A 16130-nucleotide genomic window follows, 5' to 3' on the forward strand; every position below is an offset into this window, starting at 1 on the left:
AGACCACAGCTCACTGACTCCCGGCCACAGGACTGTGCCATCCAGGACACCCAGCCCAGGGGAGCCTTCAGATGACTGTAGCCCTAACCACCACGTGGTTGAACTGTGCGATAAATGCCCAGTGGGACTACAAACCAAACACAGTCAGCCAAAGAACTCTGAAAATAATAATAAAATGTTTCTTTAGGCCATCAACGTTGGGGTGGTTTGTTACACAGAAATACACACCACCAGAGTGTAAGCTCCATGAGGACAGGGGCCATGTCCACGTGGCTCAGCCCACCTGCCCAGGCCCTGGTACACAGGTGGACACACAGTGGGGTCTCAGGGGGTATCAGGTGAATGGATGAAGGGAGTCAGCTTCAAAGAAACAGGCCTCTGTATATTCACGCAGGTGGGGGTGGCAGCAAAGGAGGTGGTTAACAGTGCTATTTATCACCTGATGGGATTAGGCTGAATCATATAAAGATGCTATCTTTTGGGGGTCAAAGTAGTTAAACATTGGCCATCTCACATGGCTCAATTTAACATACATGATGATGCTGTTCTGTCTCATCAACTTCCTAAAACCAGGAGGAAGAGGATATTCCCACAGCAGTGAACCCCTTCCCCAACACCACAAGTACTGAAACCCAGTCCCTGAGCCCAAGGCGGGGGGACTTGGGGACTTTCTAAGAGCAAAGAGAGGATGTAACAAAACTGTCTATCTTGGTCACTTTTCATTAGAAAGCAGTGAATTTTCTCACCCCTCTGAACCACTGCCCTTAAAAAAGAGCTTTCATTCAAGATGATAATATAAGACAAGACAATAGGACTTCACAGACAGTGCTGTACAGTGAGAGAAGTGGCCCCACACCTTCTCAAGGGAAGGGGCAGCAGAGACCTAGTCAGGGAGGGAAGGAGGTGGCCCAGCTCCCCCTGCACTGAGAGGAGATTCTGACCACGGTGTGAGCATCTCCTGTAACTGTGTTATGTTTATTTACATCACCCCAGTGTGACTATCACAGGACCCAACTGCAGCAGGTACAATGGGTATCCCCATTTTGCAGATGGGGAAACAAACCAAGGCTCAGGACTGTACACAGGGCACACCCTATGAAGGGCAGAGCTGGACTCAAACCCAGGTCACTGACTCCAGATCCTGCCTCTTAACCACTGCACAGAAGGGCCAAAAGGGAATGCCTACAAAAGGGCCAGGTAGGGGACAATTGGCCACGTCCAGCACCAGAAAAAGAGGAAAGAAGAGAGGGCCCAGGAGGCTGGGCTGCCCACAAGCTGCCAGGTCTGGGAACAGGACATTTCCTACCTTCTCAGCAAGGCTTCACAAGGTCATAAGTCACAGCCACCAGGGCCTCACCTCTCTCAAGGGCCAGCTGAGAGAGGACCAGAGATACCAGCGAGTAGCTCTTCCTTCTCAGCCTCTGGACAGCATGCAGTCAGAGAGAATCCCACCCGGAAGGGAGCCTTGGCTCCTCCCCAGGAGGTATCCCCAGAGTCAGTAAGCCAGCACAGAGCCCCAGGCACCCTCTGCCCCTCCCCCGCCACTATGAGGCACCCTGATCAAACCACATCTCCTGTCAGAGCCTCTGGTTCCCCACATGCCAACGAGGAGCCTGATCCTGGTGGACGGTGGAGGCGAGGCACACCTTAGAGGGTGGCCATCAGTGGAAGCACACACCGGTGAGCACCAGCAAGTGGCTACAGGAGCCTTGTGGGGGTTTGAAGTACCAAGAGGAGTCCGGGTCAGGAAGGGTGCCAGGTGGGAGTGGAAGGTGGCAGACTCAGCTCAATAGGGCCAATGAGTCCTGGGAGGCCCCCGTGTCTCATCCCCCCAGTCGGACTTTGACAGGTGCCATCCACCCCTACAGAAACCAGAACTGCCAGGAGTGAATCCCAGACACCCAGGGCCTGAGCAGGGAACTCAGCTGTACAGGAAGCCTCAGGATGTAAAGAGGTCAGCGGGGCTGATGAATTGAGTCGTGGAAATAACTACAGCCATCAAGCAACACGCACAGGCAGCAGACGGCTGGACTCATGTTCCAGGAACTGTCAGGATGGCAGAGAAAGAACAGAAAAGAGTCACAGACTTGGTGCCAGCCTGTCTAGGTTCAAATCTATATTCTACCAGTCTGCAGCTGGGGGGCCCAGAACAAGTCACGTACCCTTTCTGGGACTTACTGAAGGTAAATGAGCCTGATACCTGACTCATAATAAAAAGTGAGACAATAGCAGCTTCAGATTCCCACCTCACTGCCGCTGCTGAGTCCAGTGCTTCCAACCAACATATGGAGCATCACGACGCAGACCTGAGCAGGAGACCTGAGCAGGAGACGTCACACCAGGAGGGGGCCTGGCAGGAAGCCTCAGCTGCTCCTGAGGCCAGAAAAGGACGAGGAGCATCAGGGCACCTGCCCCCTGAGAGGCACAAAAATGTCCACGGAGACCAGGAAAAGGAAAACCCCTCAGCCAGAAGGAGTTTGAGGTTGCTGTGAGCTATGACACCAGACACTACTGAGGGTGACAGAGAAAGGAAGGAAGGAAGGAACGGAGGGAGGGAGGGAGGGAGAGAGGGAGGAAGGAGAGAGAGAGAGAGGGAGGGAGGGACTCCATTTTAACCACCTATATGTTTCCTATAAACATGTTCCTGAGGCCTAGGAGCACTTCCAGAACCCAGGCCTCTACTGGGTATTTGCTCTGGCCCTGCCTGTGGAAAAGGAAACCTCTCCCTCAGGGAGCGCCTGCTCAGCGCCTGGGGAGGGTGTGGCAGGGCTGGGTGAGGAGCCTGCCAGCCCCAATTAGGCGCTCTGCTCACGCATCCATTGCTGGCCCCAAATTCTGTTAGGCAGCCATTATTTATCTTCTGGTTTAAAATATTTGCAGTATAGGCAGCAGGGTAACATTTAACACTCAGCCTAAAGGGTCCCCTTGGCAGCAGAGCTGTAGGCAAATATTTTAACACATAATTTGCTGTCCAAGTTCTGCTTCTTAAATAAGGAAGCAACTTCTTCAGGATGGCTGTCTGGGGAGCGCCTGCTGGCCCCATCAGTGCTGTGCCTCTGTGGGTGGAATTTCCAGCCCAAGTCAGTCAGAGATGCTCAGCCTGGCCTAGGTCGTATCACACAAGCCTTCCTGGAGAATCATGAGGGACTGGACACAGGACAGTCCTGTCACAGCCCACGGTGGAACAGAAACAACTAGAACCTTTCAGAGAACACTTCTTCATGTGTCAGAGAGTCTAGGCCCTAAGGCCAAAAAGATGAGCAGGATGAGGGCAAAAGAACAGACCTGATTCAGCAGGATCCTTCACCTAGCAACCTTGCAGTCCAGTAAAGGAGATGTCACCTCTTTGAGAAAGGGCGAAACTGAAGCCCACATGTGTGAGACTGGCCACTCCGTGCCAGCTACACCAGTGAGCGGAGCGGGCTGAACTGGGAGGTGGGGGAGGGCAGAGAACCCCTCTAGATGTTTACCTTATGGACAAGTGACATCACCCAGTGTGACCACAGCAGCTTTTTTTAAAAGAAAGAAAGAAATCCATATTTTTATGTAAAAATCTCTGGATTTCTAAATGTTGAGTTCAAGTTTTCAGAAACACAGGATGGGCCAAACAGTGCACCAAGGAAGGCTGAGAACAGCATGGGGCCACCCTCTGAAGGTCTCCGCCTGGGGCCATCCAGCAAGCACCGCTGGGGAACCTTGGAGCACGGGGTCATCTGCTCTTTCCTCAACAGGCAGGGAAGTTAGCTAGCAAGTAATGACAGTGTCTCTTCTTTGGAGATGGAGGACCTGAATCCAAGTCCATTTCTGTGTGTGACCTTGGTTCCTTGTACTTCTGAGCCTCAGTTTCCTCACCTGGAAAATGAGGCTGGTTCCACCCACTGCTCAGGCTGTGGGAGCTCCCTGAGTGGGAGGCTACCTTCCAGATGTATCAGCTCCAGATCTCAGCCACCCAGGCCACCGTCAGCAGTCTGTTCCCCAAAAGCTGGGAACAAATCAGACGGAAGTACTTAACACCTTCAGTCAATCAACAAACATTCACTGAGCACCTACTATGTGTCAGCCCCATCCCAGGTGCTGTGGGTACATTAAAGCACAGCTCCTGAACTGAGGGAGGCTGACATTCTGCCGGGACCCTGCTTTTTATGGGTGCTCCATAAATAAAGGAAGGAATGACCCTCCCCTCCCTAGGGGCAATTCAAGTTTTTAAGCCAACTGACAAAGAGAGATGGCAATTTCCCCCACCTCACGGCACACCTGCACCTAGCTCCCAAGGTGATGGGCAAAGAACCGGCAGAAAGACAGCACAGCAGACGACAGGGAGAGCAGGCAGGTGAGGGGGGTCGGGTGAGGGGAAAGAAGCAATCACCAAAACCCCACCAAAAAGAAAAGAAAACCATATTTTTCCAGCAAGTAGTGAATGGTGCGGCTCCTCTAAGCCTCACCGTCTTAATAAAACTGATCTCACCGCATGCAGTAATGAAGAACAGTCGGACGAAGCCGCCCCGGAACCATGAAAATTGTACAATGCTCGTCCTCGTGACCTCCTGAGGCGGTGACCATTCTGCCCTCTCCTCCCTGTCATGTTGTCTCTGGGAAGGGGAGATGGAGGTGGGCAGGGGAGGGAGGGCAGGGCAGCATGGGGAGCTCGATAAATCCAGCTAATCTGTGGCCTGCGCCAGCGCCTGACACTCCTAATTGCTCCCAGTCCTGAGGCAGAAGTCAAGGGAGGACGCTGGGGCACAAATCACCCCCTTGTGGTGGCTGCAGAAATAGGAGCCCCGTGGGCAGAGGAGGGGTCTGTACCCCTGAAAACAGAACCAGTAACTAAGGCCAAGGAGCTTCATGCAAGGTCAAAGACAAACGCAGGCTGCAGGGATAGAGAGCCCAGGGCCCGTGGCCACGAGGGGCTAATATAGGTTCCGGCCAAGGTGTGCCCTCTCTGGGCCTGGGTCGTCCCACCTGCAAATTAAGGCATAAATGATGGTGGAGAAGCCATTTCTAAAGCAATGCTTTAGAAATGTGACTGTGGCTGCACCAGACAGAACTGCGAGGCATCAGCCCCGCACTGAGGGAGCCTGTGTCCCCCTGCCTTCCTCACCAGGACGCTGTGCAGCACCCTGCGGGAAGGGTGCGCTGTCACAGCAGAGGTGCGCAGACCTCACCTGGCCAGCACCACCCAGGTCTGGGCTCAGGGAATCTTCACCCCACAGGGCGGGCCAGGCCCCCTAGGGAGCTCAGGAGGCTCACTGGGTACCTCTCCTGCCCCACAGTCTTCACATTCTCACGCTCAAGACACTGCAAGTGTCTCCTGGGCAGGTGAGCAAGCTCCAGGTGGGTGGACTCCTTGTCAGTTTGTTCACCCTGCTTCCCCCTCTCCTGCCCCTTGGCACCTAGCACAGGGCCTAGCACACAACAGGCACTTAATAAGGAACTGCTGAGCAAAGCAGTCTGGAAGGGCCTTGTCCACTCTGGCATTTAAAGATCCAGCCATAGGTCTGTATCTCTGGTGAGGGTCGAGGCATCCTGCTGGCTGACCCTGGATACCCTATTTGGGGTACTCATCAGCCACTAGCCCAAGCCCCAGAGCCTCTGCTATAACCCAGAGGCCAGACCCTTCAACCCAGGGCCTCCTGTCCCGTTCCCAGGTGGGCCTGGGAGACAAGTAGCCTCCCTCACTCCGGTCAAGGCACAGAGGCAATGCAAAAAGCCTTTAAAAATTAGCCAGATGCTGGGCATGGAGACAGCCTGGTGTGCGGTCACCTTCTGGGAATTTTCTCCAGTGGCAGCTGATGGAGGTCTCACCATGCTGCTCCACCCAGGGATAAGCCAGGAGCAGCACACTCAGCTTCTAAGGCGCCATGGTCCCTATTTCCATGTGGAGATCATGGGGGGCGTCTCCCAACTGCACACCCTCGGCCACCTGCCAGGGAGGGTCTCCCCTACTGCACACCCTCGGCCGCCTGCCGGGGAGGGTCTCCCCCTACTGCACACCCTCGGCCGCCTGCCAGGGAGGGTCTTCCCCTACTGCACACCCTCGGCCGCCTGCCGGGGAGAGTCTTCCCCTACTGCACACCCTCGGCCGCCTGCCGGGGAGGGTCTCCCCCTACTGCACACCCTCGGCCGCCTGCCGGGGAGGGTCTCCCCCTACTGCACACCCTCGGCCACCTGCCAGGGAGGGTCTCCCCTACTGCACACCCTCGGCCGCCTGCCGGGGAGGGTCTCCCCCTACTGCACACCCTCGGCCGCCTGCCGGGGAGGGTCTTCCCCTACTGCACACCCTCGGCCGCCTGCCGGGGAGGGTCTTCCCCTACTGCACACCCTCGGCCGCCTGCCGGGGAGGGTCTCCCCCTACTGCACACCCTCGGCCGCCTGCCGGGGAGGGTCTTCCCTACTGCACACCCTCGGCCGCCTGCCGGGGAGGGTCTTCCCCTACTGCACACCCTCGGCCGCCTGCCGGGGAGGGTCTTCCCTACTGCACACCCTCGGCCGCCTGCCGGGGAGGGTCTTCCCCTACTGCACACCCTCGGCCGCCTGCCGGGGAGGGTCTTCCCCTACTGCACACCCTCGGCCGCCTGCCGGGGAGGGTCTTCCCCTACTGCACACCCTCGGCCGCCTGCCGGGGAGGGTCTTCCCCTACTGCACACCCTCGGCCGCCTGCCGGGGAGGGTCTCCCCCTACTGCACACCCTCGGCCGCCTGCCGGGGAGGGTCTCCCCCTACTGCACACCCTCGGCCGCCTGCCGGGGAGGGTCTCCCCCTACTGCACACCCTCGGCCGCCTGCCGGGGAGGGTCTCCCCCTACTGCACACCCTCGGCCGCCTGCCGGGGAGGGTCTCCCCCTACTGCACACCCTCGGCCGCCTGCCGGGGAGGGTCTTCCCCTACTGCACACCCTCGGCCGCCTGCCGGGGAGGGTCTTCCCCTACTGCACACCCTCGGCCGCCTGCCGGGGAGGGTCTCCCCCTACTGCACACCCTCGGCCGCCTGCCGGGGAGGGTCTTCCCCTACTGCACACCCTCGGCTACCTACAGGGGTCTGCCCGCTGTTCTCCAATGACTTCACTCTGTTCAGTGTCCCGCTGTAAGACATTCTAGGATATCTCCAGAAACCTGAATTCCAAAAGCGGCCAACAGCAGAAAACCGACAGCACAGGCATTGTCGTGCAGCAGTCTGAGGGGGCACCCGATAGGGGCACAGGTGGGTTTAGTTAGATGGGGACTGAACTCAGACCATGCCATCTGGGAAAGCCAGGTCTGGCTGGTGGTCCAGGAGTAATGGATATACACATTCTCACACAAAGAGGAGTGGAGTCAGGGGCAAGATTAACCACAGGTCAAAGGTCAAGTGGGCAGCACAAAGGAAACTTCCAGATCCCTCCCAGGAACCTGGCTGCCTCCTGGAGACCGCCAATATGGCTACGATCACACCCCGAGCACCCAGCGCGCCCATGCACCACCCCCAGGCTCATCCCCAAACCATCACTTAACTCAGATTTCAAACCACTCTCATGTTCTTCAGTCAACATGAAGCAGAAACCTTTTATTAAATGCTGCTAATTTTTTATTGATCACACTGTGAATCATTTCATTTTCCATTACCGCAAATGTCTCCTATCAGGGCTCCACGATTATGCTGCGTTATTCAGTCTTGAGCAACTTGTCACTTTTAATCAGTTTTCAGTTTCAGTATGCTCAAAAATTAGAAAGCAGGCTCTTTGTATCATTATTGCTTTTGTTTAAAAAAAAAAAGTTTCCATACAGGAAAGGTTATTATACTCAGTAAATATACATGAATCAAATTCAAATGAAATTCCTCCCTGACTCTAACCAATTTTAGCATTAGCTTTTATAATTTTTTTAGGTTTATTTTCACGGAAAGACTGTTCATAATTATTGCTCGGGCTCTCCCAAAACACTCATGCTACTAAAGTGCGAAATGTCTTCTAACACAAAGACAGATCTCTGGGAAGTAATTACAGAAATGCATTCAGGGGCAATAATTCTATATTAGCTGTCAGCAGCAGACATCCTCTGAAAGGCACTTGTTATGAAGGAATTATTTGTGTTACCATTGAAGGCATGGCAGGCAAGCCCAGGCTAAAAGACTGCGTCTGACCAGAGACATGGGCTCCCTCATCAAGGGTCAAATTAAGTTTAAATCATTACCTTGAAGCCAAGCAAACTCGTACCTGACTGTCTATTGTGGAGACGTTTTTGAGGCCCACTGGAGCGCAACGTGATCTTCCCCGTCCGCAGCGTGGTGCAATTACCCTGAGTCTCAAAAGAGTTCTGCCAGGAGCTTGTCACAATAGGGAGAGAAGAGGTGGCAGGGTGTCTATTAAATGCTAACTCGTGTCACCAAACAGAATTTTCAAGAATTATAAATTGCTGAGATGCCTTGCAGCTGACCCTCTCACATTAAGAAGAGCCCAGAATATTACCAGGAAAAGTGCAAGGATTTGCATCAAAGGCAGGAAAGGACTTTCTGTGGGAAGCCCACAGGAGTGTAGCTGAGGGGACAGGGACCTAATGGACTATCTCCTCATCCCATAGAAGGTCCAGCTGGAGTCGGGCAACAATGCCAAGTCCACTGTGGCAGAGATACACCCTAAACTGACAACAGGTGAAGGGGGTCTGAGGAGATGCCTGATTGTTACCTGAGCTTTGTCCCAAACTCTTGTCATGACCTGGGGCAGTAACTTCCTCCCTCCGAACCTCAGTTTCCCCATCTGTAACAATATCCTATGTCTCAACATCGTGTTGAGGGTATTAGGGTAGAATGTTAGCCCCTCCTATTCTTGGCTTGGTTTTCACGCCTACAAAGTGAGATAATTGATTCTAGGCATCATAAAAGGAATCTCCTGGCCTCTGGGTGCAAGAAGAAAGCGTGGGATGGACAACAGAGTATCTTTCCAGGCTTATCAGGTTCCACAGACACCTCAAAGGATCTTCTTAGACCCATCGAGCCTCAGTTTCCCCACTTCTAAAAAGTACAGGCTGAAGGTCATTACTCAGGGTTGACTCCATAAATCAGAATGAAAACCCAAACCCAGGCTTCTTTAATCTGCTTTTCCACTGTTGGTTCCAAAGAGATGGGTACTTTCTAAAACAACTCAGGACAAGAAGAAAGAGAGCCTGACAGCCCAGGGCCCCCATACCTTGAACAGTGCCTGGTAACTGCCCCCCACCACATCTCTGGATCTCCCCCCAACCTCCAATCTTGGCCTGTGACACTCATGAGGCCACTGAGACGTTTTCTGGAACCACTGGGAAAGAAGTTACCTGAAGTAAGGAGAGCCAGGCTGAGGGAGAAGGGGAAGCTTATGTGCTAGAAAAACTCCTGTTTTCACCTTCCTGAGTTCAGTGTGAGAATATTCACCACAGAATGACTTGTAATATCCACCCCCAAAATGAGAAAGCATCTACATTTCCATGAACAGGAGATCAGCAGATAGAACATGATACATTTACAGGGTAACACCACGCAGCAATTAAAATTAATGAAACAGAGCTGTGTGCACCAACATGGATCAATCTTCCACATGCAATGTCGAGAGAGAATAAAAGCCAGTGACTGAGATAAACCATACGGTAAAATGTGGCAACATTCATGTTAAATTGTAAAGCGTGTAGATCCAGTAGTATTTCTATGTCATTTATACACATTTCCAGAAGAAAGACACACACAGCAGTGATGACTGCCAATCGGGGAGTGAGGAGAGGACGCGGCCGGAGCTGAGCCGGCTGCACAGCATCACGCTCCTCACTGTGGTGACTGCCAATCGGGGAGTGAGGAGAGGACGCGGGCGGAGCTGAGCCGGCTGCACAGCGTCACGCTCCTCACACTGAAAGCTGTGCCCTGGATGCTGGCTATTTTCTTTTGTATCAGAAATATTTCATTTTAAAAAACACTATTGCTCAGACACTAACCATCTGTAAATGATAAAAATTTTCCAAAGAACAATATTGGATACCTTGGAGAATCACAGGGGAAGCAAAGAATTTCTTTTCTTTTTCTTTCTTTTTTTTTTAATTTACTTTTTCGAGATAGAGTCTCACTCTGCTGCCCAGGTTAGAGTTCCCTGGTGTCAGCCTCAGTTACAGCAGCTTCAGACACCTGGGCTCAAGTGATCCTCCTGCTTCAGCCTCCCAAGTAGCTGGGACTATGGGTGCCTGCCACAATGCCTGTCTAGTTTTTTTCTATTTTTAGTAAAGATGGGGTCTCACTCTTGCTCAGGCTGGCCTTAAACTACTGAATTTAAGGGATTCTTCTCCCCTAGCCTCCCAGAGATCAGGCCACAAGGCAAGTTATTAGCGGAAGCAAGGCTAGTGTCCAGCCCTGTGCTCTTTCCCCCACCAGTAGGTGGGCAGGGAGGAGTACAGGTGTGGGTTCCAGCTTGAGGAAAATAAATGGTCCCCAAGCACTTAGTTTCACCAGGGAGGCACTGCCCTCTGTGCACTGTGGAATCCTCAGGACCTGGAATGGTACCCAGCACACAGCAGGTGCACAATAACTATGTGGTGAATAAATGAATGAACAAATGAAGACCAGGACAATTTAAAGTCGTGCACATCATTCCTTAAAGCAGAGTCTCTGAGACAGGACCCTTTGCTGGACAACACCAAGCTCCTCACTTTTAAGTGAATGCAGATTTTCTACCTTTGTGTTTTAAAAAAAAAAGAAAACTTAATGCTCCAGCTCTGATTTCTCACCAATTTTCTGACCCTCCTGTGGGTAGACTGAGATTGTGAGTCACGGCAGTCTGGAAAACCATCTTCAGGGTGATGAGAATGGAACAAAAGTCTAAATTTAAGGAGGAACCAGAGGTTCCTGCCTAGAGGCATCCTGGCCCCCTTCCACAAGTACACAGCAAATGAAAAATTACTCAAACCCTCCCTGTATGAGAGCACCTGATGGCTGGCTGACCAAAAGGAGCTGGTTGCTAAGAAATCACATCGGGTAATGTCACATGATCACTTGCTACAGGTGAGATGTGGCCAGGATCAAAGTTCAAACAGGTTTGGGGAAATCTGTTCAGCAAAGCCCCTTTTCTCTGCAGGGAGGGGAGGAAACGGAAGCAGCTTGAGGAACACCTCTTGCCTAAAAGGTAGGTGCTATCACAGAAGGAAACTGGGGCCCACAGAGGGGAAGGTCACAGATAGCAGATGTCATAACAGAGGGGTCCTGACCCAGTGGCCAGCACTCCTTCTGACCACAGAGGTGCTTCCCAGGACACCAGGTTCTGAGCCCCTCCGGGTTCACCCCTCTTATGTGGAAAGGAATTAACAGAGAAGTCCAGGCGACAAGCAAAGAGCTTTCCCACACAGAGCAGTTAGACTGTGATGCTAACTGAAACACAATGCTTGTGTTTCCATTCCATCTCCGTGGGATTAAATAAAGAGAAGAGGCAGATGGTGTAACAGCAGAGTGGGGAAACTCCTCTCAAGCCAACACACTAACCAGAGGGCCACCTAGCAGCCCAACACTCACCAAGAACAAGGGCTTCAGAAATGAGGTCCCGGGACCCCAGGGTGGATACAGGAGAGACCAGGCCAGCCCAGAAATGCCCAAGTGGGGGCTCTCACACACTTCCAATGAGCACCCACAGGTCCTGACCTTGGCACCAATGTGGGCATACATTAGGCCAGCCCAAGGTCCTACCTGGCTCCCTCCCAGAACTGCGTCTGTGTACCTGAGCACCTTTCTTTCCCACAAAAAGAAGCTATGCTATCATTTCTGATTACAAAGGTAACTATGTCTGATGGCAAAGATACAAGCCATCCAGAAAAGTATAAAGAAAATACAACAAATCACCAGGAATCTCACCACCAGAGGCTTGAGCTGTGACCACCGTGATGAACAAGATCCCTCGCACCCCCTCCTGGACTGGCACATGCAGCAGCCACTGTCTGGGAGCAGGATCCCAAGCCACACACTGATTTGTAACCTTTTTACACTTTGTTCCACTCAAGCTTGTACTGTGGTCATCTCTTCCAGAGATTGTTTTTGCCTTTAAACCTCCATCTGGAGGGGAATCACATGGGTCTGCGAGTCCTGTTCAACGTGAACAGAGCCCAGCCTCGCGCTGGGGAGGGGTGGGTGGCTCTCTGTCTCGGGGTAGGTTTCCTAGCTTAGCAAGTAGGTTCACACCGGTAGTCTCTATTTAACGCGCATCTCTGGAGGTGATGCTCAGGGGACCACCAGAGTCAGATCACCTACAGGGAGGGCCTATTAAAGTCCCCAGAGCTTGGCCATCCATTCTTCCCACTCTCTCTGGCCATCCATTCTTCCCACTCTCTCCCACTTCCCATTGTATATGTGCAAAGGACACAGCACGGAGCGGGGGAGCATTTGGGCAGCCGATCCTGAAAGGGGAGGATTAATGTTCTGCTCTCTCTGTACGAGCCCCATCCCTGGGTGCATGCAACTGCATGCTCCCCTGTCACGTTCCGGCTCTAGTGAGTCACACCAGGGCCCCTGCCTCGCACCCAAGGATCTCAGGGAGAGTCTAGAAAATTCCCACTCAGGGAATTCTCAGTCACCGGCTTCCTTTCCTCTTTCTCCTCCACCAAATAACAACAAAGGAGATTTTCCCCTTCCTAGACATAAAAGCAGGATCCTTCCTGGGTTTTGTCACGAACAGTTCAACACAGGGCCCCAAGTCATCCACACCCTCCAGGGAAGGTTTCCAAGAAGCCCCTGAATTCTTCTGTCCTTGTGGGGGAAGTAGGCTAGATGTTTCTGGGAAGTGACCTCCTCAGGGAGGCACCTTCCTCTCTCCTGTCAGCTGCCAGCACTGAATCACAAAAGATGCACCAGCCGCCACAGGAAGGAGGGTGAGGCCCCCAGGGCCACCCTGAAGCTCCTCTGCAGAAGAGAGGCCAAGGTGGAAAAGTCAGGGCAGTCTACCAGAAAACAGCAATCATTCATCGAGACCTGACGGCAGCCCAGGACTGTCCCAGGACATGGCCGGGAACCAGGTGGAGAGACCCCTCAGGGACTTGACTGTCCAGTGGGAGAGAAAGACAGCAGTCACATAAATAGAGAGACAAAGTTGTTTCTTCAAGGGATCCGAGCTTTCAAGGAGATAAAAGAGGTGATGTGAGGAGGACTGGGAGAGGCCAGCTTCAGCTGGGGTGGTGACAGGGGCCTCACATACCCAGCAGAGGGGAGAGGAAGGGCCTAGCCCATGTGGGGGACAGAGCCAGAGAGAGTAGCGCACCCCAAAACCTGGGTGATGGCACATCGTCTGTTCCAGACTGAGAGGAGGGCAGTGTGTCCACAGCACAGAGTAGAGAGACCAAGGTCTTGGGGCATTGTGAGGCCCAAGGAAGGTCTGGATCAAATCAGAAAGTGGCTGGGACCTCCTCAAGAAGGAGCCTCAGGGGCAGCACCACATCCTGGTTCAGGACAAACATGAGAAACCCAGATGGGTGACAGCATGCCACTGCTCACACGCAGTAAAAGCTCATTAGAGCCTCGGTGCTTTGCAATAATCAACATGGGGCCAGGCCTGGTGGCTCATCCTGTAACCCAGCACTCTGGGAAGCCACGGCAGGTGGATTGCTTAAACTCAGGAGTTCAAGATCAGCCTGAATAAGAGAGAGACCCTGTCTCTACTAAAAATAGAAAAACTAAAAAAAAAAATAAATAAATAAAAATAAAAATAGAAAAACTAACCGGACATGGTGGCAGGTACCTATAGTCCCAGCTACTTGGGAGGGTGAGGCAAGAAAAACGCTTGACACCATAGCACTCTACCCAGAGCAACAGAATAAGACTCTGTCTCAAAAATTAAACAAAATAAAATAGTAAAATAAATAAAATAATGCGACTTGGTCAAATCTTATTGGCAAACATTTCTTATATGAGAGTGCTGTGTCCTTCGCAAGATGTACCCGGCGCCATGCAAAGTGTGGTAAATTCAAAAATTAAATGGTCTTCAAAGTGTAGTGGTATGCTACCAAAATAGTGACAGGAGCAGCCACAGCAGCCTAACACCTACGCCAGGCAGTGGAGCTGGGCCACCTGTCCTAGAGGGGCTTTGGAGCCACAGTCTTTGAACCCCTGAACTCCTGAATCTTCACCTTGGAAGGAAGAATAAAAGTGGTGCCTTGGTATGGCAGTGAAGAGGCCACCGTAGCCCAGAGAGGGCAAGTGTCCAGGCCAACACCCCAGGCGTGGAGAGAGCAAGTCACAAGCAGCACCCCATCTCTGGCTGGACCCCTGGCACACCCTAGATCCTACTCTCTTGGCCTGTGTCAAGATGCTTACCTCCAAACTGAGGTCCCAGAGAAGAAATCCAACCTGTGTGACAACATCCTCCCCCGCCCATGATTTGTTACCCCAGGAATCCAGGAAATGGGGCCACTGTGCCTATGATGTCGTCCAAGAAGGCATCTGAAACAGGTGGCCTGCTGCAGGGCCCCGCTTCCAACCAACAACTGCATGGGGTCTCAGATGTCAGAGGCCCTGCCTCCTGCCTCCCCCCGACACTCTGTTCAGGCCTGCAGGGTCTTCAGCAGCCCTTCCTGGCAGAACAGCAAAGGATGTCTCCTGCCTGCACAACTTGCCCGCACCGGCACCAGTGATCTTGGTCCCCTTCTCTGACAATGGCAACATCCTCAAAGAACTCTGGCCCTGAGTATCTCTCCAACCATCCCATCCTTTCAAAGGGGAAAGTGGGGGTAGAGGGACTGTCTAGAGACCCTGAGAAGTGGCCCGTAAAGCAAGCAGGCTTGTTCTGGGAGGTCACAGGGCCCACCAGTAACAAAAAATACAAAGATCAGAAAATCTCAGGCAGGGATAAACGCAGGACAGAGAACTGCAACAGAGGTGAAGGATAGGAGATGATGGGAGGCAAAGAGGCAACTGTAGCTCCCAAGTCAAAAAAGACCTTTCTGCGGAAAGGACATCTGAGTAAACACCTGAATGGCACAAAGAAGCCAGGCATAAAAAACAGAGGAAAAGTATTCCTGGTGAAAGGTACATCCTATGCAAAGGCTTTGGGGTTGGAACAAGCTTGGCAAGCTCAAGGAGTAGAAAGGTCAGCACTTTGGGGTGGGGGCTGGGCCAGGTGGGGTTTCCTAAAGACAGGGCAGGAAGTATTTGGGTTTAATAACTCCTCCTCCTCTGTGCTGGACAGTGGAGCTAAGCCCCTCATGTCCTCCCCTGTCCACTTTACTTCTCACAGGACTGGCCTTATCACGTTGACCCATTGTAAGCTCCTGGAGGGCAGTTGGGTCATCTGGTTGATGCCTAACAGTGCCTAGCCCAGAAGAGGTTCTCAACAATTTGTCCGTTTAATGAAGTAACCACTGGCCCTTAGTAAGTGCTCAGCAAATGGACCATCAGGGCTGCTATGGAATCAGATGAGGCTCCCATCCCTGCAGGCATCCAAGCAGAGCCGAGCAGGGAAGAACATGAGCTGAGGACCCTTAGCCCGGAAGAGACTTGGATGGATGGGCCAGGGCTTCTGGGTTCTCTCCCATTCTGAAAGCTGCCAGCTATGCCCTGCCGGACACACTGAGACAGACGCATCTGATCAGCTGGAACACATTTGAACAGAGCGGGACAGCCGTCTTGGATTTCTGGATCACTAGAGATATATTAGCACCACAAAGTATAGCCTCTTATGCTGCTTAATGAGAACGTAATCATTACAGGGACTGGGAGGTAGGAGTCGGAAGGAAAGAAAAACTTTTTTAGCCAACGTTGTGCATCTAATGCCAGGCAGAATGGACTTAAATCCTCCCTCAAAGGCCCCCCTGGGCAGGGCACTTCCTGCATACAATTGGAACTTGGCCTGTAGGGTTCGACTTCCTTTGTGTTAACTAATTTCTGACTCTGGGTTTTCAGCTATTTATTTCTAGAACAATACAGTCACTGCAACAGTTCTCCAGGGCCTGGATCTTTGGTGGTGATACCAGCACGCCCTCCTCTGCTTCTCCCTCAGTGGAGGGGAGGGGTGTGTGTGAAAAGCCACCTAAAAGAGGTGGCTACAATGGTCAAGCCCTATCTCCCCCCAGTGCAGGCCTCATTTTTATCTCTCTGGAGCCAGAACGCAAGACAAGACACAAGTTGGGGTCTGGTAGCCCCAAGATTTCTGGGCAGGCAGGTGACAATGCGGGGA

The 16130-nt window shown here is 52.6% G+C and overlaps 1 protein-coding gene across 8 annotated transcripts in view; it reads right to left on the bottom strand.

Annotated features, from left to right (window-relative positions):
* Nucleotides 1-16130, bottom strand: part of ZNF423 (zinc finger protein 423) — a 318249-nt gene that overhangs the window by 221643 nt on the left and 80476 nt on the right. The window contains exon 3 of one of the 8 annotated variants that reach the window (XM_053582127.1): nucleotides 3853-3982. The exons of 6 other annotated variants lie outside the window; for them this stretch is intronic. The gene's annotated coding sequence lies outside the window, so the exon portion shown is untranslated. Of the gene's footprint in view, nucleotides 1-3852; nucleotides 3983-8186; nucleotides 8297-16130 lie in introns of those variants that run through there. One more of the 8 variants, XM_053582131.1, reaches the window with a different exon arrangement.

The sequence above is a fragment of the Nycticebus coucang genome, chromosome 2, assembly GCF_027406575.1.
Source record: "Nycticebus coucang isolate mNycCou1 chromosome 2, mNycCou1.pri, whole genome shotgun sequence".
NCBI classification, from domain to species: domain Eukaryota; kingdom Metazoa; phylum Chordata; class Mammalia; order Primates; family Lorisidae; genus Nycticebus; species Nycticebus coucang.